This window comes from Mustela nigripes, chromosome 9 (genome assembly GCF_022355385.1).
Source record: "Mustela nigripes isolate SB6536 chromosome 9, MUSNIG.SB6536, whole genome shotgun sequence".
In the NCBI taxonomy this organism is placed as follows: domain Eukaryota; kingdom Metazoa; phylum Chordata; class Mammalia; order Carnivora; family Mustelidae; genus Mustela; species Mustela nigripes.
In genome coordinates this window covers 6,249,969-6,277,613 of record NC_081565.1, presented here as the reverse complement: position 1 = coordinate 6,277,613, position 27,645 = coordinate 6,249,969, and the positions used below count along the sequence as shown (strand labels likewise).

Here is a 27,645-nt window from a genome sequence, read left to right as displayed (position 1 = left end):
AATCCTGATGGGTTTTCTTAAAATACACCCCACATCCAGCCATTTTTATCTCCCCACCGTTGCTGTCCCCGACCAGGCCACCACCATCTCTGGCCTGGACTCCATCAGCCCCTAACTGCTTTCCCAGCTTCCCTCCGGCTCCTGCAGTCTGTGCTTCTTTAAAAACACAACTCAGCCCTGGGCTCACTCTTGCCCTCCGCTCTGCATGGGCTCCTAGGCGTACCTAGAAAAAAAAATCCGAGGTTTCAAGGTGACCTGTGTGCTCCGCTTGCTGCTTCATGGCTCAGGGCAGCAGGACGTGCCACCTCAGGTCCTTGGCACTTGCTGTCCCTCCTGCTGCAGACCTCTCCTGGGGCTCACTCCCTCCCTGCACCGGGTCCATGGTCACCCCCTGACCTCAGTGAGCCTCGTTTCGGAACTCCAGCCCAGCCCTTCATCACCTGCTTTCCTTCTTGGGTCCTGGGATGGGCCTCTTTCTTTGTGCTTTGTCTCTCTCTTCCCTAGAACACGAGCCACGCCAGTGTGGCAAGCCGATCCTGCTGCCCGCTGCTTTCTGGGGCATGGGATGGTGCCTGGCGAGGGCATGAGCTCATGGACGGTCACAACGAGACACACAAATGAATGAGGACTGTGGTCATTATCAGTTGTCCTCTTCGAAAGCTAGAGTAAAGCAGGCTGAGAGGGGAGGTAATGTGATTGTGTCTAGTAAGAAATACACCGGCAGCCTGAGCCTGCCTGTATTCTGCTGGAGACCAGTTGGTTTTCTGGGGTCGGGGCTGGGCCGGCCTCTGCTATTGGCTCCCGCAGAAAGGCCAGGCCAGGCTGACTCGGCTCTCGCTCCTCTGTGAAAGGGAGGAGGCAGAAGCAGAGGGAGCCCCCATCCCCACCCCTGCTCCTCCCCAGGACTGAAACGGTCCCAGAATGAGATTCCTGGCAACCAGGTCCTTCCCAGGGATCAGGTCCAATGCAAGACCAGCACGTGAAGGGGTCTGCTTGAGGCCTCACAGCTGGTACAGCAGAGCCTTCCAGAAGAGTGTTTGGCTCTTCCTCTTCCAATGGCATTAACTTGGCACCAAAGTGCTGGGGTCCTCTTTCTCGTTTCCCTGTTTCTTCGGCTGGATGTTTCCAGACAGCCCTTCCCTCCGGGAAGATTCCCGGTGTCCGGAGTGCCTTGTGAACTGGCCACTGTCCCTGGGTAGCTCCTGCAGAGTTTGAGGTCCAGGGCTGAAGCCTGGTCTCATCCCCTTCTCTATTTGTCCCATCTCTGCCACCCCCACCCCCACCCCATCACCCTTCCCCCACCGTCTCCAACAGCACCGCTGTTAGCAGGGAAACTGCCTCTCCTTAAAAACATGTAGAAGTCCTACCCCCCTGCCCCCACTTCAGAATGTGACCTTTTTGGGGAGAGGGTCTTTACAGAGGTGATCAAGCTAAGATCAGATCAGTAGGGGGGGCCCTAATTCAATATGACAGCATCCTTCTAGAAAGGGCGGTGTGGACACACGGTCAGACACACACAGAGGGAAGACGATGTGAAGATGCACAGAGGACACCATGGGAGGGCAGACACTAGAGGATGAGAATGAGGCATGCAGAAGCCAAGGGAGCCCTGGGGCCCTAGAAGCCCTGAGAGAGGCCTGGAGCGGGTCCCCTCCCCCACAACTTTGAGGGCTCACAGCCCTGCTGATTTGGATTCCTGGTCTCCAGAACTCTTCGACACTACATTCCAGTTGTCCTAAGTTGCACGGGTTGTGGTAGATTGTTAGGCAACTCCAGGAAATGAATACAGCCGCTCTCAGCATCACGAGCACCGCCCTTGTCACGGCCACTGTCACCGCGGCATCCCACCCGCATCCCCACTCTATTGGTTTCCTGGGGCTGCCTAACGAATGACACAACTTGGTGGCTGAAACCAAGATCATTCTCAGACTCTTCGAGGCCAGAGGGCCAAAATGAAGGGGTCAACGGGGCTGTGTCGCTTCCCAAGACCCTGGCAAGAATCCTTCCCTGTTTCTTCCCATTTCAGGGGACTCCAGGTGTTCCCTGGCTTGTGGCTGCATCACTCCCCTCCCTGCGTCAGTCTGCACTTGGCCTTCTCCCCTTCCGTATCCAGCTCTTCTCTTCTGTCTCATATAAGGACACTCGTGATGGCACGGAGTGATTACTTGGGTAATCTAGGATGATCTCATGTCAGTATCCTTAACTTCATGACATCTACAAAAATCCTTTTTCCAACTCAGGTCACATTCACAGGTTCCAGGGATGAGGATGTGGACGTATCTTTGCGGGGGGACACCAGTCAACCCATGACAACCAAGAGCATCCCCCCACCCTTCTTCATCATCAGCAACATCGCCACCATTAATTAAGTATTAGTATGTTCCCGGGTTAGTCCCAGGACTTTCCTTGGAGCACCTTTATTCCTTAAGACAACCCAGGGCTGGTACTGTCATCCCCACTTAACACATAAGACCGTGGCGGCCCAGAGAGAAGAATTCATTTGTCCTGGGTCTCACGTAGACGTATGTACTTGAACTCAGGAAGTCTGACTTCAGATCCTCCTGCCCCCCAGCTCCTGAACTTCTGGGCGTGCAGATAATTCTACACAAGGATCAGAGTCGGGGTCCTGAGCACTCTAAAGGAAAGCGAGGCTCCTGGGTCCTGGTCCAGGTTCCGTCTTTAACCAGTGGCAGATCTCTGCCAAGTTTCTTCCCCTCTCTGGGCCTCAGTTTGCCCACCTGTAAAATAGGGAAGCAGGAGTGGTTGGTTTGCATCATCTCCAAGGTCCTTCTCGCTCTGGATGACGCTGGGTGTCATCTGTCCTCTCAGTCCTGTTCAAACACTGCCCAGGGCCAGGACTCTCACATCAGCCAAACTCTGAACCGGCTGCCAGAGATGAGTTTTGCTTGGAAGGCCAGCCCAGGGGGAGGAGTGGAGGGCGGTGCTGCCTTCCCATATCAAGGAGCTGGCAGCAAAGGACTGGGGGTGGGGGTACTCTCTTTTCTTGGAGCCTAGGACTTTTGATTCATGCATTCAGGGAGGGCTCCAAAGCTGAGAGCTGGTGGATGCTGCGGACAGAGCTGAAGATAACTTTATGTTGCTGACACCCCCCCAGACCCAGGGGCTTTAGTTGGGGACCAGATTGTCGCTTTAGACTCCAGAGAGCTGGAGAGGAGATCCGGGGCCTGGAAAATCCCCGGCTGATTATCTCAGGCCAAGAGACCAGGAGAGGCTACAGGGACCGAATCCCAAGCTTCCTGTCCTTGGAAGGGGGATAAAAACTCAAAATAGGTTGCCAGTGGGGGTGGGGTGGGGGGCTCTGAAAATTAGGTTTCTAAAACCTGGTCTGTTCATTAGGAGTCATTGGTTTAAAAGTATAAACATCTTTTTAAAAATCCTCTTTATAATGTGAACTGCAGAGTCCCTTTTTTCCTCTGGCCTCTGTCTGGAGCAGCAATTGCCTTTCAGCTAATAATGTTCAAGAGTGGGGAGTTGAGTTAGGGACAGAATTGCAAACTTTAATTAGCAGGATGAGATTAGCATCCCAGCAGGGGCCTGGGGGCTGGGGGCGTCCTTCAGGCCCATCAGATCCCTGTGGACTCACCTCCTACAAACCCCCCAGCTGAAGGCTCCGGTGGGGTAAGCAGGAGCCAGGCCAGCCGGAGCTTAGACCTGCCGAGTTAATCTTGCCTTGCTGGGCCTCCAGCTGAGCCTCACCCTGGTCCAAGGCTCCCAGTCCAGCCACTGGCTTTCGTTCCCCAGCCTCTGCCGGCTTTGTCCCTGCGGGTGTCTAAGCAGAATAAAAAAAACTGGCTGTGTAACCTTGGGGCGGTTGCTCACCCTCTCAGGGTACGGGAATCTAAGTAGGGAGGCGGGGAGGTGTGTTGGAAGCCAAGCCCCAGCGCGGGTGGAGGACTGCGACCCTCCTCCCGGCACACCCGGGGCTCACGCACCACCAACCTACCCTTGCTCGGCTCAGGCAATGCTGAGAATTTTCTGGTCTTTATCTGGTTTAGTTTTAAGTGCTTCCAACGGCAGCCGAGCTGTTCCACCACAGTCCCCAGGAAATTGGTCCACGTAGGACGGAGCCTTCCCGAGAATGAAGTCATCTGTTCCTTTTTTTATTTTTTGTTGCCTCTCCCCTTCAGCACGAGTCCCCCGGCCTCTGCAGTCTCTCCGGGCGCACACACGCCCCGCGGCGGGGCTCGGCCGGGCCGGCGGGGAGGGGGGAGGAGGGGCGAGGGGCAGGACCCCCGCGGGGGCCGCTTCTGCCCGGGGGTCGCCCCCTCGCCGCCCCGCCCCCACCCACCCCACCCCGCCTCCCGCTCCCACCCGCGACTTCCCCGGGCCCGCCCGAAAGGTGAGCTCCCGGGAGGCCGCCCGCGCTCCGGCGTGGCCCGCTCGGCAAACAATAACAGTAAATAACGCTCCCTTGTCAACGTAATAAAAACGGAAACGGTTACAATGTTTTTTAATAAGCGTCCCCCATCAATCTGCCTCCCTCCGCCCTCGCTCCCGGGCCGCGGGCACCGGCGGAGAGGGGCGGGGAAGCCGGGGGAAGGCTGGGGCGTCGGGGCGCGCTGGCTGGACCGGGGCGCCGGCGGAGGACGCCGCCGAGGGAGGCGGGGGGAGCGGCAGCGCAGCAAGTGAGAGACGAGGGGGCGCGGGCGGCCGGGGTCACGCGCGCCAGCCGAGCCGGGAAGCGGCCGCGGTGAGTAACACCGTTGCCATGGCGACGTGGCCGCGAGGAACAGGAAGCGGCAGAAATAGCAGCCGCCGCAGCCCACGCCGCCCGGCCCCTCCCCCCCGCGAGCCCGTTGCCACGGAGACGGGCTGGAGCGAGGCTGCGCGGGCGGCCGCGGCCTCCTGCGCCCCGGCCCGCGCATGCGCCCCGGGGCCTGCCCCGCGCGGGCGGCGCAGCGGCACCCGCTGCAGCCCCGGCGCCGCGTGGACCCTGAAGTCGCCCGGCAGCGCGCTAGGGTGCAGAAAAAAAATAATAATAAAAAAAGGAAAACTGTTTGTTGTCCGCCTTTGGGAGGCAGCCCCGCCTTTGTTCCTGGCGGGCTGGTCGGTTTCCCGGCGCTGGAAGCCCGAGCCGAGGGGGCAGGGACGATTCAGCCGGTGTCCCCCACTGTTCTCTGAGCGCCGGGCCGCGCGTCCGGGTCGCCGAGGGGATCCCTGGGCTGCCTGCCGCTCTCTCTGAGCCTGACCTTCCCCCGGGAGTAGGGGACTTCTTCTAGGTGATGCCTAGGGACGCCCCACCCCCACCCCCCGGGTTTCCCTGCTCCTTTTCTCTTCGCGTGCCCTTCCCCGGATCCTAACCGGCAGAGAGCTCGGAGGGAGAAATGAAATCCCGCCAAACCCAGGCTCCCTCTCCAGTTTCCTGGTCGCCAGAAAACTCTGAAACAGTCCACCCCCTTCCCCCAAGGAAGTTGAGGGAAACCTAAAGGTTTCATAAACAAAAGCACTCTCCAACAACTTGTTTACGGGAGAGGGAGAGCGTGTGTGTGTGTGTGTGTGTGTGTGTGTGTGTGTGTGTGTGTGTGTCTCGCTCGCTCTCTGAGACTGTTTGTGGGGGATTTTTTTTTTTTCTTTCCAGATTTTGTTTGGTTTGTTTTTAATAAGGGTCAGAGGTCTGGGTTTCTGCGGGGAAGGGGAAGGGTCATCTCTGATGGACAGGCCAGGGGGTCCCAGGAGGACAGGTCACGGGGCCTGCGGAGCTGGGACAGAGGCCATGAGCCAGAGCCTCCCCATCTGGCACAGGTCCTCGCAGGCAGGGGCGATGCGAGTGGGTGCTAGGCCCTCAGGGATGCTCCCCAGGGTATGGCTCGGAGGTAGGGGTGGGGGACGGCCAAGGACTCTGGACCTATCTCCCCTGGGTGGGACAGTTGTCATTTTACTGGCTCCTGCCCTGGTCACACTGGCCAAGAGGGAAGGCAAGCAGAGTAGGCCATGTCTCTGGGGTTTTCTCTCATGGAAAGGGTTGGCTTCTGTTTTTTGTATGGGGTGAACTCAGCATTGCAGTGCCCAGGTTGACCAGATGGAAATGTAGGCAGCCAGTGTGTGAGGAAGGGGGCAGGGGACTGCTGCTTCAGACTCCCACTCGTCTCCTTCCCCTCTGCCCCCAGCCAGCCTGGTCCCCCGTGTGGCCTTGTACTGGCTGGTGGGTTTGGGCCACTCAGCCTCCATGGAGCGGAGGAGAGAATGGAGGACAAGGGGTGCTGTGCCTTCCTTCCTCCTCCTGCCACCTTTCCACACCGGGGAGAGGGTGCCCAGCCCTGAAGGGGAAGCTTCTGCCTGACGTCCACTGTGGCCCACTTAGCATCATTATCAGCCGTCTCCTTTTAGGAAGAAACGAAGACACAGTTAGAAGGCAGCTGGGAGCAGTTGCTACAGCAAGGAGAAGACCCCACTTCTGTCCAAGGACAGTAGCTGGTGCTGAGAACCAGGCCTTCAGAGCCAGAGCTTGGGCCCCCCTGAAGCTTGATTGAGCACGTGGCTGATGGGACAGTGACACGCCACCTCCTACGTTGTGATCATTTCTTGAGGTGACGCATAAAAGCTCTGAGCAGCAACTGACACAGAGTAGGTCCTCAGAACAGGACAACTGTTAGGGGAACTGGAAGGGATATACCACTCTCCCTGGCGTGACCCAGATTGCCACCCTGGAGCCTTGAGACTATGCGCTTGGCTCTCTCCTAGGGCAGGTCCGTCTTTGTCACGGGCTCTGCCACCAACTGACAGTACAGCCCGAGGCAAGTCAATTACCTTCTCTGGACCTCAGTTTTACCCTCTGGTAAATGGGACAACAACACAACAACCACTGGTTGTGGATTACCCGGTGCCAGGCCCTACACCAGGGTCTGGACATTTCCTTACCTAATTTAGCCTTCAGATCAGCCCTCGTGAGGACCATCACGATACATGCCACGATATGTGCTCCTGATTTCCCAGGTGAGAGGACAGGGCCTTAGGTGAAGCCACTTGCTGGGGATCCCAAGGCTGGAAGGTGGCACAGGACACAAGGTGGTCGAGGCCTGGACTGTCACGCACCCCTGGAAGCAAGCATCGTGTTTGTTACTGCACATCCTCTGATCTTTTCCCGATGCAGGCCATGGCTCCCTCTGCATCCGTGGGTTCAGCCGTTCTGGATTCTTTGGAAACTGGCAGGGACTCGGCTCCCTTAGTGAAAGATCCCCTTGGGGGCCCATGAGGGGCGGCTCGAGGAGAGTCAGCGGGCCCCTCGCAGTCTCTGTCACTGACCCGCAGTGCCCAGCCGCTCTCCCAGCCCCCTTGTCTCTTCCTGCCACTTACGCTGAAGGGTTGGGGTCCCTAACGCACCCAGGTGGACGTGTGGCATCCAGATGGTGCAGTTGATTGCGCTGGAAACTGTAAATCTCTGTTATTATCCCCGCTCCTGCTCCCCCTCTGCTCTGCTGTGCTGTCACCTCAAGGCACTGGAGGAGGGGTGGGGGGGTCGGGGTGGAAGAGACGCCCCTCCAGCCCCACCCACCGACCCAGGCTTTGTTCCTGCTCAGCAGCCAGGGAGGAAATTGCCCAGTTGTGACGTCCACAGCCTGCTTTTGAATCTTGCCCCATCACCACCTCCTCCTCCATAAATTAGGGAGGCTTCCAGCACCTGCCCATCCCAGAGGAAGGGTCTGGTGGCTGATGTGGGTGAGAGCTCCCCCCTGCCTGGCTCCAGAGGGACCTCGGCATGTTACTGGTTTATGGCAAGGATTTCTTCTGCGTTGAGCGATATAATGCGTTCGCTCAGTGAATTCTTGGGCAAACACATTTTTAGCCCATTTCATGAGGAAGCGGCAACTCAGAGAAGGCAAGTGAATGGCGGAAGGCTACACAGCTGATTAGCAGAGGAACTAGGATTAAAGAAGGCAGCCCTGTGTGGTTCTAAAGCCTTGCAGGGACCTGAGGTTCCTAGTCTCCCCACTGGAGTCCTTCTGGGGCTCTAAACCAAGGTCTGCAGGGATAGCAACATTAGCCCTGCCTGGAGCTGGCTTCTATAACCCAGGTCTGAAAGGCACCGGGTTAATAGGTCCCTAATAAAGCTGGCAGAGGTGTCTGTATCTTTCTGGGGCAGGGGCCAAGGGGCCCGGTATGGCAGATGTGTCCTAATGACAATGCTAGGGAGGGGGGAAGGAGCCTTGGGGGAATCTGCCTGCTCACATCTCAGAGTCCATTCTCTGTCCCTCCCTGCCTGAGTCACTGGATGCCTCCCAGTGGGGGGACAGTCAGCCAGCCAGCCAGCCATCCATCCGTCCATCCGTCTACTCTTTACTCGCTCACTCATGTGCTCCTTCCATCCACCCATCCAGTGTTTACCGTGCAACCATCTTGAGCCAAATCTTACCTTAGGTGCCCAGGTTCCCTCCCTCCAAGGGCTTCTCATTCTAAAAAAAGGCAGTAAATAAACAACTTATTTTGCATTCACAGGATGCCAGGAGAGAGGACATCAGGACATCGCAGGGGCTCTGACACTGGTCTGCGCAGACCCACCTCAGCCGGGCTCTCTAGATGACCCCCCTCCAGGCCGACATGGACAAGGAAGGGGGTGCACCGTGTTCTCCCCTATTCTGTGATTCTAAAATTTCAAGCAGGATGAGAAAGGTCCTAATCAACCCATTGCCACTCTCATCCCTTGGATCTGTCCTTGACACCCATGATGTCCCCTGGTGAGACCCAGGTCCAGTCCACCTGGCCGAGATGGACGGAGATGGGGCCAAGGGCAGAGCACTGGGCCAGCAGGCGGGGTCGGGGTCAGGTCCTGACTGTGTCACGCGGCATGTGGCCCTGGGGACCTGATCTCCCAGAGTCATCCTTCAGCTCTGCTGAAATGCCTTGGAGGCCCCGGGAAACCTCAGCCAACTTGCTCCGGCCAGTGCTGTTCATTCAGTGGTCATCATTTGTTCCCTCCCTCACCCAGCAAATGTTTATTACTGTGACTTGCTCCGTGCGCTGGGCCCCTGGCCAGGGACGAGATCAGACTAGATCTGAAAGTCTGGGGAGAATGGTGAACAGTTGTCACCCCGATCACCAACTCTCAGTGGGTGAAGGCTGTACTGAGACACGTGTTGAGAAGGAATCTGAGGCGGCATCTGGACTGAGAGAGTGCTGTGATCGATTAGTAATGTCTGCCACGAACACAGGGCAGCATCAACCAGTGCTTTGTCTGGTCTTAACACCAAAGAACAGGAAGGACCTGGTGACTGTGGCTGGCCTGCTGCATGAACTTGGGCACGGCCCTATTGCCTGCTTCTTTTTACCACTTTGTGAGGCACAGAAGCTGACATAAGACTCTGCATGCTTAGCGGCAGAAGGAGCTACAGCAGGAGAGCCCAGACTTCCTGTTTTAACCCACCCTGCTCTGGCCTCACGAGAGGACCAAATGTGATCTGCCCCATGTGAAACCACACAGTGCTCCAGAAACATGTGGCAGGGGGTGGTGGAAAGACCAGGATCTTGGAGCTGTGGCAAGAACACAGGAGGGACGCCTGGGTTGCTCATTGGGTTAAACCTCTGCCTTCAGCTCAGGTCATGGTCTCTGGGTCCTGGGATGGAGCCCTGCATCGGGCTCTCAGCTCAGCCGGGAGTCTGTTTCCCTCTCTCTCTTTCTACCTACTTCTCTACCTACTTGTGATCTCCATCTGTCAAATTAAAAAAAAAAAAAAAAAAAGAACACAGGAATGCCAGGTCCCCAGCTTCTCTATCTGTACCACGGGATGGTTGGTGGATGGACATGCTGAGAGATCTCCTACATCTGCGGTCTTGGGATGCCTATGAGGCTGAGGCTGCTGGAGGCTGGGAGAGGAAGTGAGAACGGGGCCTGGGACAGCTAGAGCACCCCAAGGGGAGGCCACCTCTGCTGTCTTCGGAGGGTTGTTGGCTCCACTGGGAGATCACATTGCCAGGCACCTCCCCCTGGATGCTCTCCCAGAACAAGGCAGGCAAGAGGGAAGAGAGTGGGGAACGTGAGGAACCCAGGAAGGGGCAGAGGGGTTGAGCCCCTTGACCAGTGTGAGTCTGGGCTCTGCAGAGGCCCTGGAAGGGAGGGCCCCCACAGCCCAAGGGCTGGAACCTAGAGACAGTGGCCTGAGCAGAAGATTCGGGCCAAACCTTGGTGTTCAGCAAAAAGCAGAAGGAAAACAAGAACAGACCTGGGCTGGGAAAACTGGACTGGCCGGTGGACCCAGAAAACAGATGTGCTAAGTCTCCAGGAGCCTGACTTAGGGGTTCAGGGCACTGAGACTGTGCTACCCGCCTCTCTTAAAAAAAAAAAAAGAAATTCTTTGTGGCTCTCAGTCACCCTTAAGAGGAAGTCCAAACTCCTTAGAGGCAGCCCATGCTGCTGGGGCAGAGTTAGGAGCCTGAGTCCGAGTGCCAACCTGACCACTGTCTGCTGTGTGACCGCCAGCAGCTTACCTCACCTCTCTGGGCCTCAGTTCCTCATCCACCCACAGGGATGATAACAGTAGCCATCTAATGGGATTGTTGGCGAGTTCAGTGAGTCTTAGTGCCTGAAGCAGGCTTAGCACGGGGCTGGATACACCGTAAATGTTCAGTAGTGGGGTGGTTACTCTTATGATTACTTTTATTGGCTCTCAACTTGGCAGAGCACGAACCAGAAGGCCTTGAGTACTTGAACCCTAGTCAGCCGCGCCTGTCTCATCAGCTCCACACTTGGAGTCGAGGCTGCCTTCTCCTCCTCCCCCGTGGAAAACTTTGTTCGCTCGCGCCACTGGGCTTTTGCTTGTGCTGCACCCTCCGCCAGGAATGCCCTGTCCTCTCCACATTGCCTTCAGACCGTGGCCAATCATGGCTCCGGGAACCATCCTCCTGTCTAGTCGCTTCCAGAGTTCTGTGCTCACAGAGCCAAGTGGCAGGTGTCCCGGTGTGGCGGGCATGTTTACCTCCTGTCTGAGGCACGAGAGCCATGGCTGGTCCATTTTCCCGTCCTCGGTGCATTTACCTGTCCTCGGTGCCCAGCCCGTGCACCACAGAGTAGGTGCTCCTTAGAGTGGGCCGGATGTTGAGATGTTCCCCTCCCCAAGCGGGGAGCATGCGCAGACAGCTCCGCTCCTGCTCTCCTTCCTTATCAAGGAGAAACAGGACGTCTCAGTGCTTCTCTGATGATTCCCAGGGGAGAAGCTTCTGTGAAATGCTGGGGTTTCCGAGTTAGAGCTCCGTGTGAGGGGCAGGCATGGGGGCTCCATGGAGGGTCAGAGGAGGCCTTCTTACATCCGCTCCTCCCAGCTCCTCCGCACTTCTCCTAGCCCCTCCCCTGCATTACCTCCCCTGCCTTCTCCTCCTGGCCTGGGCTGAGGGCTGATCTTGGAGGAGGTCGGGGAGGAACAGAGAGCCGGGGGTAGGGGGGGGGGCAACAGGTTCCCAGATCCTATGGGAGCTGCTGGGGTCAGAGAGGGTATCCCTGGTCCTGCCCTGTGAGCAGTCTGCAGTGCGGGGACAGCCAGGGCTGGGGAACTCTGAGGCCAGCCTGGCTGGGCCCTTGTCCCGGCTGCTCTCACTGTCCCTGTCTGGCCGCTAGGCCTTGGGAGTCAGCCAGGCCCCAACACCGCCGCTCCCCCCGCTCCCCAGCCTGGCAGAGGGGTGGATATTGCTACCGTCTGGTGGGATGCTCTTTTCCCCACCATCAGTCCTGGACCGAGGGTCCCTGCAGGATGCCTGAGTTGAAGAGAGTCCAGGGGAATTCAGCCCTTTCATTCAGCAGATGAGAAAGCTGAGCGCTCCCCCCCCCACCACCATTCTACCTAGGAGGGAGAGGGGCTTGTTCAAGGTCACATGGTGAATCCAGTGTTCCTTTCTGTAGCTTGCTGCCCTACCAGGAGAGGAGAAGATCCATAGACTTTGGCTTTGACCTTGAAGAAATGGAAAAACTTGGACCTTAACAATAGCAGATTACCATGGCTAAGCTGTGGGCAGACTGTGTGACCTCGGGCATGTTGCCTGAACTCTCTGAGCCTCATGCCCTGATGAGATGAGGATTCTGTGAGATGGCCACTGTACCGTGCCTGGTAGACCTCCTGGAACTAACCAAACTCTGAGTGAGCGGAGATTTCTTATGATGAGGGAGCAGGTAAGCTTCACGTTGAGCAAACATGACCGGCGAAATGTGTTCTTATGTGGACACGACAATGGCCCTGCCCTTCTTAGGCTGTGGTAAAATCTTCCCCATTGTACAGGGAACCCCTGGGGCTTATCTGGGTACAGGTGAGGGGACCAGGTGAACATCCTGTTCTTTCCCTAGAGGCTGTGACCTTAGGAGAGGGACTTGGGCCTCTGGACCTCAGTTTGCTCATCTGCAAAGTGGGGACTCTGGCCCTTCCCTCCAAGGGCTGCTGTGGAACTCAGTGAGAGAACTTAGGGGTGTAAGATCTGGTGAGCACAAGCCCCGAACCCCATCTTTTTCACAAACTCAGGATGCCTGTTACGGAGAAAGTGCCTGGTTTTTTATTGTGGGGTTGGCCCAGGAGACTTGGTCTCTGGTCCTATGCTTTCTGGAAGAAATACAGTCCAGAGCTCCAGGGCTGGGGGAGTAGAGTTCCTTGGACCAGGAACGCCCCACCCAGCAGCCCCGCTGGCCACAGCCTGGTCACCAGTGACCACTGGTCCTGGCTCCCCCCCACCCCCTCCCCGGAATTCGGTGATCAGTGGCCTCTCCCCTCCCCCACCCCAGGCGCTGCCCATTTCAGAGTGGGTGGAGAGGAGGGTGGGGTGCACATTTTCCAGGCTCTAGTTCCCTGGCAGCTCCGAAAATTAATTGGCCTTTAATGTGGCATAGTATTTATTTTAATTAGCAGGAAATTTGCCAATTTCTTAATAAGGGGCTTTATGGAGGTTCTGCATTTGGGGTGGGTGGTATGTGAGTGTTGAGGGGATTTGGTGATCTAGCAAGAATGATCCCTCCAGCCCAAGAGGGGACTCCGGGCACTGAAGAACTCTGACCCGTCTGGTGGCCATCCTCCCGTGTGGGATTGAGAGGGACTAGTGAGAGCCCACAAGTGAGGGGTCCCCTGCCTGTGGGTCCAGCCAAGAGGTGGTGAAGGAGAGCACTCTGGGCCAGGGGACCCACAGAAGACCAGGCTACATGCCTGTCAGGGGTCTGACAGCCTTGAATTCAGCCTTTGACCTTGGTCTGTGGGGGTCCTGGGACTACATCATTGATCCCCAGGCATGACTATGCCTCTGGGCCTTCCCAACATCCACTCCCCGTTTGAGCGACTGAAAGTGTAACTCAGTAGGGATTTCTTAAAGGACCTTTTCTTTGGTCTGATGGCATTGGCCCGGTCCTCCAGCCTGCGTGCTCCTGGCTATGGTACCCCACTTTACAGATGTGGGCGCGCTGGCTGAGAGGGATGCTGTGTTTTGCCTTGTCCTCCAGGTAGTCCTTACCCACCCACCCCGTGAGGACCCAGGGGAGGGTGCGCTGACCTCCCACGAGCTCAGGGGCCCCATCCAGCTGGGCAGCACCCTGCACCTTTCCTTCGGAGCCTACTGGCAGTGATAATGACCTCATCCTGTGTGTTACCGGCACTATTAGTCCCCCAAAGGCAGGTACTGCGTCTGTCTGTCCGTCTGTCTGTGAGCACAGGTTTATGCCCCAGACCTAACTCACCAGTGCCTAACTCACCCTCAGGGAATGGCCTCACCCCCTCTCATTTCCTAGGGGTCTGGCCCAGAAGCAGGTGTGCTCACGTGGCCGGTTGGGGTGAAGGGGAGGAGGAGGCTTTTCCCTGTCCAGCCTGGATCCGGAAGGGGCTGGGCTGGGTGGCCTCCCAGTGGCTCAGCCTCCGGGCACCCAGGGAGCCGGGCTGCCTGCTGCCCTTGGATCTGGTGGCCATCCTCAAGGGCTCCCTAGGGATCTGCTCTAGCTGCTAGCTGGGGAGAGTGAAGCCATGACCTCCCCGTCCCTTCACGGGAAAGCCATCCCCATGCCTCCTCCCGGCCCCGTCCCCACTGAGCTGCTCAGTCCGGAGACATCCCTGGGCTCCTCAGCCCCTCTGTCTGGACTCGGACCCCCCCAGGTTCCATACTGATTTCTATAAAACCATGTACACAGTGCTTTCTTTGAGGCAGGAACTGTTCTAAGCATGTTAGAGAGATTTGTCCTCAGGAAGAAGTAGGTGCTGTTATGTCCCCATTTCCCAGACGAGGAAACTGAGGCACAGAGGCTGCGCGACTGATCACTTCCTCTCAGGCTTTCACTGCCGCCTTCTGGAGTGATGAAGTTAGTTTCTGAGGCTGCCTGGGTGTTTTCTGTGTCCTGCTCGGCAGGCTTCATCCGCCCACGTGGCTTTGCACACACAGGTTCTCTCCCTGCCCCAGCCTTCTGACAATGGGGGCAAAACTATTGTTCCGAAGGCTGTAACAAGGAATAAACAAGCCAACTTGTGTCAAGGGCCCCGCATGGTGTCCAGGAGCAATTTTGGATGGATAAAGTTCATATTCCTCCTTTTTCTCCCCAACTTGTCCTTCGAAGCCCAGTTTTCCCAGAAGCCTTTGCCCCGCTTCCAGGGCACGGTTCCCAGGGACAGGTGTCCCCAAAGCAGTTTCTGTCTGTGTCACTCAGCCTGATGGTTGGTCACGTGCACTCTGGCCCCCAGACCCTCAGCGTCCCAGGCAGAGGGGAGACCAGGCCAGAGGAAGGCAGGGACTCCGGCATTCTGGGCTCATTCCCTCGTGAGATAAACACTAACTTAGCACCTATTGTGGCCCAGACCTGAGAATGAGACAGACTCCAGGTTCTTCGCCCCCCCCCGCCCCACCCCGTGAGGACTGGGGAGAGGCAGACAAGTGAATCGGCCCCCTTGACTCAGGGACCATTGGGGCTGGGATCAGCAGAGGCGGGGGGGGGGGGGTGGTTTACCCAGCTGGAGAGTCAGGAGGCTTCGGGAAGAAGTGACATCCAGAGAGAAGCTGGTGGCTGAAGGGAGACCTGTGAGGGGTGCATTCCAGGTGGAGGGGGCCTGAGGCGGGTGTGGCCCTCAAGAGGCGGTGTGGGTCATGGTCACTGTCATGGTCATAAATCCCTCTGGGTGCCATGCTGACAAATGTGAACCAAAAAAGCTGGTCCCCCCCCCCCCCCATTATATCCCCATGCTGGATGGAGGAGAAACAAACATCAACCAAGTAATCAAAGATCATTGCAGAGGGGAAGAGAGAACAAAGCCACCAGACTGGGGAGTGGGGAGAGGGAGGGATAGCAGCCAGGAGCTGGGACTTTCTCCCAAGGGTGGTGGGAGCCGCAGAGGCTGGAACAGGGAGCAGCATGAGTGGCGCCCCGTCCCCTGCCCCCGACTCCTAGAGCCACGTGGAGTGGGGGAGCAAAGACCCAAGGAGCACTGATGGAACATCCAGGCAAGGGAGGGCGGCTGGGGTCTGATGGTGGCCCCGGGATGAGAGAAGGGAAGAGAGTGGATCTGAGAACGTTCTAGGAGGTGAAGGGACAGATGTGAGCATCACAGCTGGGAGGGTTGGGGACGAGGCTGACCCCGGATTTCTAGACCAGGCCTTGGGGTGACAACGATGCCCCTTGCCGGCATGGAGAGCCTAGGGACATTGATGAGCTGAGCCTAAGCTTGTCCAGGGTCAGGTGCAGGAGACAATCTTTGTGGGAAGCATCCTAGAGCAGGGCAGAGGCAGGGCCTGCCCCTGGGGGGGGGGCGGTGAGAAGCAACCCAGGAGTCCCGCCAGATCCTGCCTTTCTCAAAGGAAATTTTATGTCATTCATCCCTTCTAGTGTTTCCGACTCGTCCCAGCGCGTCTGCAACATAAAACATTCTAGAATCTTGAAGACTTTTCCTCCGGGTTTTCCAAGTCCTTCAAAGTGCCCTTCCTTGCTCACACATTCCTTCCATCGGGACCCATGGGTCAAAGGCTCTGATTCGGGAAGGAGAGAGGCTGTTTCTCCCGATCCTGTTGGAAGTGATGCTTGGGGTAGAGACTGTGGGATCTTGAGCCACGGTCCTCATGGGTGGAGAGGTCCCTGGTGGTTCTCTTTGGGGGGCATTCTTTACCTCCTTGGGGTGGGAGCTCTGGGTCTGTTTGGCCCTATCACTGGGGCTGGGCAGGATCCCAGCTGAGCTCTGTGGCTGATGGAGAAAGGGATGTGTGTGTGTGTGTGTGTGTGTGTGTGTGTGTGAGAGAGAGAGAGACAGAGCACCCGCCTGAAACCTAATTGTCCGCTGTCTAATCCGTCAGCCTGAGGACAGCTTGCCAGCCCCTCCCAGGCAGCCTGATAAACGCGGACCGAGCCCCCCCCCTGCGCCAGAGCTGCCTTAATTGGTATCAGGACGTGCCTGGACTCCATCCTCCTGGTTCCTGCCTTCCTCCCCTCCCGCCGCAGCCTCCAACCTGGGGGCCTCCACCCCTCGCAGGACCCACCCACTGCCGCAGCCCCAGGAGGAGGGTGTGAGACCAGTAACAACAGCTCCATTAATGTGGCACCTACTGTGTGCCCAGCCTGTGCTGACAAACCCTCTGTCCGCCTTCATGCGGCCCCACCAGCTGGGAGTCACCCTCCTTTCCGGTCTGCACACACAGGACCTATTTCCCGAGCCGTCTGCATGCCTGGCCCCCCACCCCCGGAAGGCTGGGTGCTGGGGATGACGACAGGTGACATAGACAAGGCTGCCTGCCCCCAGAGAGCTCCCCGATAAGGGTCAGGAAGGGGCTTATTCCCAGACAATTGGCCTGGTAGGGCTTGCCCCTTTCAGGAAGTTCAGAGAGGTTTGGCAACACACACAGCTAGAAACGGAGGCAGAGAGAGCTAGGTTGCCTCCAAAACAATCGTAAGGCTCGGTCGTGATCTTGGGGTCCTGGGATCGAGCCCCACATCTAGCTCCCTGGTCAGCAGGGAGCCTGATTCTCCCTCTCCCTCTCCCTCCTCCCCGGCTTGTGCGTGCTCTCACTTTCTCCCCCTCTCTCTCGTTCACTCTGTCTCTCAAGTAAATAAGTAAAATCTTAAAACCAAACAAAACAATCACACGGCTGGTTCTCAATGTCATATGGGTTTGAATCACTGGGGGTTCAAGTTAGAAATGCAAAGGCCTCCCCCTGAGAGTGGTAAATTCATTTGGAGGCAAAATCTGACCTCAACATTTCTGCCCCAGGGGTCTAGGAAACATATGCAGACACCCCATATAGGACCATCGTCAAGCACGCTGATGTTGTTGAGGGATAACTGACAGACAACATCATGTTAGTTTCAGGTATACAATGTTATGATCTGGTGTTTGTGTATCTCATGTTTTTCTGCCTCATCAAAAGATGAGGAAGATCTGCAAATGACCCCAGTGCCTGGTCTGCTGGTCTGCCCGTTCCTCGGATAGGAGACAGCGGCTCTGTGCTAGAAAGGGAGCTCATTGACGAGACCCAGGAAGATGTGAGGTCAAAACAACAGGGCAGTTTTCTGTTTTTCTTTTCTTTCTTTTTATTTTTAGGAGATTTTATTTTTAAGCAATCTCCACACCCAACATGGGACTTGAACTAACAACCTGGAGATCAAAGGTCATACGCTCTATGGACTGAGCCAGCCAGGCGCGCCCCACAGAGCAGTTTCCTTAAAAAGAGAGAAGACCTTTATTGATTATACATGTACCATATGCTCATCATCATCAGAAAATTAATACAAAAGAAGAAAGTCCAACAACCTGAAATCTACCGCGTCCCCAGAAACTACTGTTGACCTTTCTGTGACTACCCTGCCTTCCAGATTTTTCTAGAGATATCCTTCCCTCCTCCCCTACCCCCTCGCCAAAGATGGGTTTCACCACCCAGTATTTTGCAACCTGCACTTTTCCCCGTCACTGAACTGTGTGTCGTGGCCATCTTCCCACAGCTGAGTCATCGTTTTTCAGCAAGACAGGGCAGTCCACGGTAAACACGACCCGTAACCAACTCAAACAACCCCCTTGTTGCACACGGCTCGATTCCAGGTTTTCACTGATGGGTACCTCCCTAAGACGGCATCCTTGCGCACACACTGGCCTGTCTCCTTAGGTCAAGTCCATAGATGGGGAACCCCTGGGTCCACGCGGAGTGGGGACATCCCTCATGTTGTAGACACTGCGGTTGCCAGTACCTACCTTCGCTCATCTCTTCCAAAGAACCATTCTCTGCTTATCAGGAAGAAGAGCCCCTCTGGGCCAGACAGAGGGTCCTGCCAGAGCAGCGCCTCCACGCCCCAGAGGGAAGGGAGGAATCCAGGAGGGGTACACCATCAGCACTGCCATCGGGGTCCTTTGCCCATCTATACGTGGCCACCTCTCTTGGGGCCTCCCCACTGCTTCCACTCACTGTCGCCAGCCCCCATGGAGGTCCATTGGCTGCCACCCCCAGCGAGGCCTCTGGTTCTTTCTTCTCAAATAAAGGCTGGACCCCAGGCCCCCACAAACCCTAATCACTTGAGCTGTCTCCTGATTTGCATGTCCTTAAGGCGCCTTGATTAATAGTCCTTCCTAGAATCTTCTCTTCTCCAACCACGAGGGCTCTGATTGCAAAGTGGCCTCAACTCCTTTAAAAATACGATCAGTCCTCTTTCATGCGAGTGGAGCCCATGCTTCCCTGATCAGTGGGAGATCTGGAGGTACTTCCCAGGAGCCCCGTGGAGACGGACACGCTGGAACCTTCTAGAAGGAATCGGGCCATTTCTCTATCCTGGCAGGCCAAAGCCTTTTCTTGGCACAGACATGAACTCTCATGGCAGTCGTTGGGAGCTGGACATCATCTGCTCTGTTACAGAAACGTGGTGGAAGCTCGGGAAGGGTAAAGCTACTTTCTCAAGGTCAGGGAGGGATTCGAACTCAACACTGTCTGATGCCAGCCAGACCTTAGTTGATGCTCTTCACCGCCTTGTTAGGAGGAGGGCGGGCCAGGGGCGGGGTCTGCAAGAAGCCGACAGAGCCTGTGAGGCAGCTGTTTTGCTCAGCCCTGATGAAGCCAGGCCTCGCCCCGAGAATACCCCTCTCCTGTACCCGCCCTGTTACGATTTCATATCTGGGGGTGGGTAGGACAGGAGGTGCCGGGTCTCGCTGGAACAGTCATGGGACGTTCTGGCGTGAAGCAGGGTCCCGTGGGCACAGCTGTCCCTGCACTTTTCCCGTGGCCCCGCCAGTCCTCGGCAGGCATCCCGGTCTGCACCATGGGGGGGGGGGGGGGCCCAGAATTCCACTTGCTCTCAGCGGCCTGGAACGCTCTCCCGGGGTGTGTGGGAGCAGGATGTTCCCCTGGGGTGGCAGGGCGCGGAGACCTGGCTAGAGTCGGCCCTGCCCGGCCCTTGGCTGCCGAGAAACTCCCTCTCCCGCAGTTCTTCCTCCTTCTCCCTGGGGCAGACCAGCAGGCGCTGTGAGGTTTAAAATGCTGCGGGTGTAGCACGGTGTGCTCCTTTTATCTCCTCGGTTGAGCAGTTTCTCAACCTGCTGCCTCCACCATCACTGTCCCCTGGGTCCTCTGTCTCCTGCTGGCTGGGTCAGCAGGGTCTCCGGGGCCTTGGTAGGGCCCCTGGATGTGGGGGGCCTGGAGGCTAGGAGGGTCTGCTCTCTCTGGCCATCTCAGGCTTTACTGGGCGGAGCGTGGCTGTCCCCGGTGGGGACCTGCCAGGCCACTCACTGGGCCCTGGAGCAGGTGTGCTTGCATGGCCCACTGGCCCCAGCTGGGAACATGCCCTCACTAGCCTCTGGGACACAGCGTGCTCAGGGCTGCACCTTCCAGGGGAGCTGTAACAAGCTGTTCCCACTTCTTTGGAGGTACCTTCATGGGGTGGCGAGAGGGCAACACAGCGAGGCTGGAAATGTTCTCCAGGGCCAGCCTTCTGGGGCCCGAAGGACAGGCACCTGGAACGGTGGCCCCTGGCCCATCGCCCCTGGTGCTGCTACTGGCTCCTAATAGGGGCAGCCCCTCCTCTCTGCTTTTCTTCTCCCAGCTGAGCCTGGGTGCACGAGTGAGTTGAAGAATTCTTGGGCACATCCCCAAAGTCTGTGGGTTTCAGAGACCAACACAATTTCCAAAGAAAACTTGGAGGATGGATGGGGTGATGCCAGTTTTAAATTTTCGCTGGGGAAGGGTGTTAATGAGAACAGACAAAACAAAGAAACACAGCCATTAAAAATCCCGCCATCCGGGTGCCCAGCTAGCTCAGTCGGTAGAGTACGTGACTCTCCATCTTGGGGCTGCGAGTGCGAGCCCCACCTTGGCTGTAGAGATTATAAATAGATAAACTGTTTAAAAAGTCCACGAAAAAATGGGGCACCCAGGTGGCTCATCCGTTAAGTGTCTGTCTTCGGCTCAGGTCATGGTCCTGGGGTCCTGGGATAGAGCCCTGCATGGGGTTCCCAGCTCAGCAGGGAACCCGCTTCTCCCTCTCGCACTGCCCCTGCTTGTGCTCCCTCTCTTGCTATGTCTGTCTCTGTCAAATAAATAAATAAAATCTTAAATAAATATCCCATGAAATGAAATAAATTATATTTTAATAAAACCCCAAAGGTGTGAAGGACAATAATCCTAGAATGAAGGAACGTCCTCCCCCCAAAAAGGGGCATTGGGAGACTTCACAAATGTTTCTCATGCTTTAAGACCAGGGACAGGTTTGCCACATACAAGCACTCAGCACCGGTCCCTCACGTAGAACTTGGGAACATCTCATGCTCATAAGAAGGCTGCTCCGCCTCTGGCCATCACATCCACATTCCAAGCAGGAAGAAGCAGGCAGGATGAAGCCTACTTTCTTTGAACACTTTGCCTTTTAACTCAGGAAGGGAAACCTTCCCTTGGATCTTCTGCCTTGGTCTCATTTGCCAGAACTGGGTCATGTGCCTACCCCCGTGCTAGAAAGGGAAACTAAGAAATTGAGTATTTTAATTTTCTGGACTCTATGGCAGAGAAAGGCCAGAAGGAAGGGGGTTGGAATGAGCATTTGCACATATGGTTTTCTGGAAAGTCTCAGCTTTCGTTTCATCTTATCCCTCCCTCAAGTCTGTGTGGGGAATCCTGGATCTCACGACCGACCGTGGCCTCCAGCCCCAGTTCATTAAGCAGCAGCCAATCTGCAATCCCAGACTCCTTCACAGACCCAAATCAGTCCCAGGTTCAGGGGTACTATTGTTGTCTCTGCCTGTTTGGGGGTTTCTGGTTTAAAGAGCACCCCAAAACAAAGCTTCTTTCCAAAGCAAGTCCCCCAGATGGGGTTGCCACATAAAATCTAGTTTAATGTGAATTTCACAGTTAACAACATATTATATATATTGTCTTTGGTGTTCTTTGCTTTGGGGGTGTACTGACCAACTGAGGTACTATGAGGGTTGCTCTTGAATTAAATGCACAAAACTGAGGCTTTTATAGGTCAAAATGGGTGGATACTGGCACCTTCATACTGTTCAGTGTAGTAGTTTTACACACAGAGGAGAAATGAGGATCCTGGGGGATCTCTGCCTTCAGGGGCAGAATTGAGTAAAATGGGTCTGAATTCTCATTCTGTGTCTTCCCAGCTCGCAGACCTTGGACAAGTCCCTTCCCTATCTGAGTTTCAACTTGTCTTCATCTGTAAAATGGGTATGCTGACAGGAAGGGTTCCACCAGGCGTGCATCCCGAGCACAGAGCAGAGCCCAGCACGCAGGAGCAGCGTCTCCATCAAGCCTACTACTCTGTAAACTACACAGCCCGTCTCCTGATGGCAGCTTCTCCCGGGAGGCACCAGTATCAGGACGTGTTGGGGGAGCATGTGGGCAGGGGTGCCTCATGTCATGCTCCATGGGTTCTCTTCCCCTGCTGTCCCAGCATTGCCATGAGTCCCGTGGTGCCAGAGGTCCCCATCGGTGGCCCTACAGGGCCATGCCCACCTTCCACTTTGCTGGGAGATGATGTAACCCAACCAGTGGGAGCCCCGAGCGAGACCTTGCTTCCACACATGGGGTCAGTTGCCAGCTCCCTATGAATGACCACCTGGGGGGTGCAGCCCCTCTAGCAGCATTTGGGTGCACCTGCTGTCACCATCAGAAAGCTGGGGAGTCACTTGGGGGTGGTCTGTGAGCAGAGGTGGCCTTCACGTGATTGGGGGGAAGGCTCTCGGTGCCACCCTGACATCCCAGTTGGACCTGCCAGATGATAAACCCTGACTGTCCCTCCTTTCAGTTGCGCCCCCCCCCCCCCATGGGCCCCAGCTTTCAGCCCTGGGAAAGGGAAGGGCTATTAGCGCCTTCCTCAAAGGTGAGGCCTGAGGAGTTGATGGACCCTCAGTCCCCCTGGCACTGGCTGAGTGCACGTGCACGGAGGCCTGTCTTGTGCAAGCCCCTCATTTTCCAAATGGGGAATCCAGACCCCCCAGAAGGCACCCCGCAGCTCTGGTCTGACCCCCTCGGGAGCCAGAACTTCAAGAGGCAGGACCTCTGGGGACCTGGGAGCAGTGTCCCAGATCTAGCAGGAAGGAGGAAGAGGAGGCAGCTGGAGCCAAGGCTTCCACTCTAGGCCCCTCAAAGGAAGGCAACCCCTGCCCACTGAGACCCCTCGGGGACAAGAGGCCTCTCTCCTCCTGGCCCCCTGACCCTCGGCTGCGCAGTTCCCTCCTCCCTCCCCCTCTCCCGCATGCCCACGCCTCTGAGGCTGCACTTGGAGAACCGGCAGAGAGACCTCCAGGCTAGGTGTGTGCGGGTGCATCGTGCGGTGTGCACGCGCGTGTATACGTGTCTTTGTGCACCGGTGCGTGTGTCGTGTGCGTTGTGCGCGCACACGTGTTTGAGTGTCTTGCGCGTGAGCTCGCGCGCGTCTGTCTGTGCCTCTGCGCACATGGGCGCGTGTGTGCCGGGTGTGTGCGTGTGTGCACGTGTGCGTGCCCGTGCGCCGTGTGCAGGCGCGGGGAGGGGGCGGCCGGGGCTCGGGAGGGGATTTAAAGCCGCTTTCGCGCTGCCGGCGTGAGCGCTCCTGATAAACAGCCCGAGAGCCCCCGGCAGAAGCGCTGGCGGCGGCGGGAGGCTGCGTATCAGGGCTCCTGGCAGCCTCGCAAAAAGCTGTCCGCGGCCGGCGAGCCGCTCTATCAGCCCACGGAGGGAGGGCGGGGGAGGAGGGAGGAGGGAGGGAAAAAGTATTTGCTTCAGCCCTTAATCACGGAATTTGAAATCCCAGCGAGTCGGTGCCATTTATTTTCAGAGGCTGTCAAGGCTGGTTTCAGCATTTAAAAGAAAGGAGGATAAAAAACATTTGCATTTCTCTCTATTTCTCTCGCGCTCGCTCGCTCGCTCGCTCGCTCTCTCCCGCCTGCCTTGCTGGGCGCTCTCCTTCTCTCCCCCTCGCTCGGGCCCGCCGCAGAGCCGGGGCTGTGTGTCGGGGAAGGAGTGCCAGAGAGATTTTTCAGGGCGCTCCGGGCACCGGTGGGCTGGGACCCCAATGGGAGGAGATGGAGTCGGACTGATTCTGGGGGTGAGGGGCTCTGCGTGGTGGAGGGTGAAGGTGGAGAGCCGGGCTTGGCCGGGGCAGCTGCACTGGGGGTGCTGCCATCTGCAGGGCTCTCCTCAGTCACCCCCAAAAAGAGCAGTGGCCCCCAGATTTGCCCCAGCCCCGGGAGACCCCGCCAGCCCCTCCTGGCTTCTGAGGTGGAAATCTAGGATGTTGGGGCTGTGAGGAGACCTAACCCACCCAGTGCCGCAACCCCCTCCCTGCACAGATGTGGAAACCGAGGCTTGGAAACCGAGAATGGCATGGCCAAGGTCATGCTGGCAAAATCCGGACAAGGAGGGAAGCTAACTGTGTATCAAGGACATGCTCTGTGCTGAGCACCATGGGGGGTGGGGGGCTGGTGCTGGTGAGGAGGGCTTTGAGGGAGATGGACTGGAATGCAGGTCAGGACACTGGCCAGCATGGTGACCTTGACCCCCATCCCCTGTCTGACCTTCAGATGGAGCCCATGGTACCTCCTTCCAGGACCCTATGGGCAGGTGCACTGCACAGCACTGGGCATGTGGGGGCCCCATCACCAGGATCACCTTCCAGCACCACACCCACTCTCCTCCCCAGCCACTGGCTGTCTCTCCTGCTTCTCGGGGATGGCTTGAGGCTCAGTGGCCAAACCATTCTGTTCCCGAAGAGGCAGGCTGCGGCAGGGACCCCCCCAGGGCCCCCCGGGGCCAGGTCTGTTCCCCAGGGCCCCTCTCTGACACTGTTTCCTCACTGGTAAAATGAGACCAGTCACCCAGCTACTGTCAGGTTGCATTGAGTTCCCGCCTTCGGACCACTCACAGGTGCCCCAGCCCATCGTGAGGATTATGGGACCACCTGTCCCAGATTCTAGGCCTCTCAAGGCCAAGGCTCTGTGGTTCATGTCAGAATGCCCCAACCTAGGGGAGTACTGTTAGAAGCAGTAGGTAGGGCTCCAATGGGGGTGGGATGGAGTGGGGGTTCTCAGGGAAGGAGCAACAGCCCAACCCTGCAGAGGAACCCCCCATCTCTTGCCCAAAGCTGGGGTGCAGAGACTCAGGACACCCTGCTCCCCCCCACCCCCACCAACCTGTGCTTATTTTTTTAGTTACAAGAATGAGACATCTTCATTGGTATAATACAGAAGGTATCAAGAAAATAGTAAAATTGCCTCCCTCCCAACACCTCGCAATCCCGCTCCCAAGATAATCCGTGTCAAGAGTTCAGGACAAAGTCTTCCAGACTTTTCTGTCCATACAAATGCATATCAATCCCATGTGGAAATCGGATAAAGCTACACATCCTGTTTGGCAATTTGGGTATTTTCTTTTTTCTTTTTCTTTTTTTGAACACTGTGGTCTCCCTTCCAAGTTCTTTCTCACAGTATTTCCCTGTGCCCGTGTACCTGCTCACAGTCATGCAATCCCCAGGGGTTGGGCATCGAGGTTGTGTCCAGGCCCGTCCTCTGGGGACCGCAGAGGAGAGCCGGCCTTCCACAGCAGGTGCTGGTGCTGGGATCAGAAGGACCGCTGAGCTGAGGGAACACATTGGGAGCAGCCGGTGGCTGCTAGAGCTCCATCCCCTTCCACAAGGAGAGGCTGGTTAGGGCTCTGCCAGAACCAGGGTTTGGTGGGGGGAGAGGTGGCTTCAGGGAAAGCAGGGGCCCAGCCATCATCCCTCCAGGGGAAGGAAGCCCTCACCTGGCTACCCCAGGCCTAGAGATGGCCAGATCTCCTATAGGACACAGCCTGGGCTGTCCTGGTCCTTCCGTGAGGATGTGGGAATGGTCTGTGTTCTGTAAGTGCAGGAATATTAGTAGCAAGCCGCTTCCTCTTGCCCTTCTATACCTTCCATGACTCTCTTTCCCCTCCAGATCACCTCCCCATACCATAGCGGGGGGGCCCCCCACCCCGCCCCAAACCTCCCATCCACACATGGAGCCTAAGTCAGCAGGGAGGTAGTGGTAAGAAGCCCAGAGCTCTGTCTGCAGCAGGGCAAGCCTTTTGTTCTCGGTTTTGTTGTTTGTGCATCAAAGGGAACATTCTCAGTGTGGGTTTTGGAGACAGGCTGACCCGTGTTCAGTGCGTTCAGCGACGGCTGTGTATCCTTGGACCCTAACCATTGAAACAGCGCTAACGGTAGCACCTGCTTCCCACGACAGTCGTGAGCACTCACGGGGGCGTCCACCGAAGCCTCCAGCCGGTTCCCTGACACACAAGATCTCGTGAAGTTTTGCTCTCATTTTGTAATTTTTTAGTTATGATTCCTAATAATGGCATCTTCAACAACATGAAGGCGGAGACGACCTTCTCCAAGTTGGATGTCAACACCAGGAAAAACCCTATAGTGTGTGTGTGTGTGCGCGCGTGCACAAGCTGTGTGTGATGAGTGTGTGCGGTTTATGTGGTGTGTGTTGTATTTGTATGTGTGCTGTGTGTGTCCTGTGTATGTTGGGGTGTCCTTTGGGCCCCCTACCCTTGCCAGATGCTCTCTTCCACTGTCTCGGGTCCCCAGTATATCTCCTTCTCCCCGAGAATCACTGTCACACTACGTCTTCCCTGTCCCTGAAGGACAGGCCTGTTGATCTGGGTGACCTGGGAATGCCCAAGGACAGCCCCAGGGAGCAGAAGAGACCCCGCTCTCTAACCGGATCCACAGGTTGGTCCCACCCCACAGCCTTGAATGGAGGGCTGCACACAGCCCTAGCGCTCTGGCCTCATCCCCCTCCCCCCACCGGGACTAGGTCCTGGGTCCCTCAGCACTGGCTGTGGGAAGCTGCTGTGACCTCTCTGGGCCCCTGTTTCCCCATCTGTAAAACAATAATAATAATAATAATGTCACAAGATTGTTTAAGCTCCTCTTTCTCTCCCCCAAACAAGCAAGCAAGCAAACATACAAACAAGCCGACCAGAAAATGTTCAAGCCTCCGGGCACTTGGAACACGATCCCTTCAGGTGCTCCACAGGGCACCTGGCATGGGGGCACCCAGACGCTCCATCTCTCCCTTCCCTCAAAGAGGAGCTGTGTTTATTCACGCAGACCCTGACTGCCCTGCCCCCCTCAGCCCTGCATGGCTCTGGCAAGATTCCTAGATTTGCAGGGCAGGGTAGGTGGGGCAGGCGGAGCAGGAAGGTAGGGTGTGGGTTCCTCATGTTCTCCCAACCCCTGCTCCCAGCAGGGGTAGAACCTACTCAGGACTCCCCTCCCCAACTGAGAACATACCCAGCTAGCATCTGCGTCCGTCCCATCCACGGCTGAAGAGAGGAGGAAGGAATGAGACCTCATATGCGCGTGGACCCTTAGAGGTTTTCTAAATAGGTTCACAGATCTTGTTTACGATGCTAGGAAAAAAACCAGTCTCCTTCCTCTCTGGAGGCCTCAGTTTTCTTGTCTATAAAATGGGGCTATGATGAGAACTCCACGAGCTGAGGATGTGCAGCTGCTGGCCCAAAGCCCCAGACTATCATGGCATATGGTGCCACTATTCCCAGGAATTCCCTGCCCTAAGAAGGTTGCACCCCCCACACACATATCCCATGGTCAGTGACTCCCAGCGCCTCCTGGTCACAGCATATACGTCTACGCCCATAGGCATCGGGCTTGGCCATGTGATTTGCTCAGACCAATAAAATGTGAGCAGAGGTGCCCAGCCCTATGGAAGCTTGAACAGCTCTCCTGGCGCAGTGCCAGCTCCCTAGCTCTTTTCTTTCTGGCTGGTGCATTTTACAGAGGGGCCGCACCCTCAGTCTGGACCCAGTGGGAAGACAACACGTGGAGCAGCACGGTGGGGCCCTGGGTCAAGCCCATGGTAGACAACCTTAAGCCTGAATGAAAATAACTTCCGTGATCTGCTGATATTTCAGGGATGCTCGTTACGCAGCATGACCTAGCAAAGTCTAACCCATACAGAAACTGACACCGGGAAATCACAGCCCTGGCAAATACGTAGCCGTGGCTCTGGGAGCAGGTGCCAGATGACAAGAAAACAGTTCCTGGAGGTACTGACGGTGACCATGTCATACAGCAGGGAACGTTTGGGAACTCCTGCCAACAGATACCCCGCAAGGCTGGCACTATACTGCACCTGCGGCTTCAGCCTGCTCTTCCATTCACTGCCTGTTACAGACTGAATCATGCCCTCCCACCCCGTTCATAGGCTGAAACCTATCCATGGCATGACTGTCGGAATGCGACCGCATTTGGAGAGA

General features: G+C 56.7%; 1 long non-coding RNA gene across 1 annotated transcript; it reads right to left on the bottom strand.

The window, feature by feature from the left end:
• Window positions 1-2,271: 2,271 nt before the first annotated feature.
• On the bottom strand, window positions 2,272-4,258 carry LOC132024998 (uncharacterized). The gene is made up of 3 exons (XR_009406372.1): window positions 3,965-4,258; window positions 3,605-3,790; window positions 2,272-2,738 (listed from the first exon to the last, which is right to left on the bottom strand). It is a non-coding gene; the product is annotated as an uncharacterized LOC132024998 (long non-coding RNA).
• Between the last annotated feature and the right edge of the window lie 23,387 nt (window positions 4,259-27,645).